Source organism: Penaeus monodon, chromosome 32 (genome assembly GCF_015228065.2).
Source record: "Penaeus monodon isolate SGIC_2016 chromosome 32, NSTDA_Pmon_1, whole genome shotgun sequence".
Classification (NCBI taxonomy): domain Eukaryota; kingdom Metazoa; phylum Arthropoda; class Malacostraca; order Decapoda; family Penaeidae; genus Penaeus; species Penaeus monodon.
The window spans coordinates 25,727,364-25,727,932 of NC_051417.1; positions in this window are offsets into that span (position 1 = coordinate 25,727,364).

A 569-nucleotide genomic window follows, 5' to 3' on the forward strand; every position below is an offset into this window, starting at 1 on the left:
TTTGGGGGGGGTCTTAATAAAAAACACAAAAACACTAAAATGTCATCCTCACCCCAACAAAACAAAATGTAATTTTTTTAATTCAGTATATAAAATTATAATCTAAATAATTTTAAAATTCAGTATATAAAATGATAGAGAATCACAAAACAAGTAAAAACATTGTTGGAAATGGACTATTAAAAAAAGAAAGAAAAGTCCTGAACAGAGACACGCCAGAGCGGACACAGTCAAAGCGTAGAGGGGTGTCCTGCATCCTCTAAGTCAACTGCTTCTTTTCGTGAAACTTGGCGGGTTTTATTCTAACTCACTTATCCGAAACGGTTGATAAAATTCGAGGTTTTTTATATATCAAGCTTCATATAAAATACATTAATAACAGCTACTTCTTCCTCTAATCTCATTCGAGTGAACACATCAAACTACAAGATCCATTAAGAGTACATCATTAACACCGATAAAAATCAATTGATTAAATTAAAAGACATATCAACAATAATATAGTTTAAATAGGCCAGTAGCCATTTCATTGTTAGAAATAACTCCTCATTCAGCACTTCGTCGTTTGA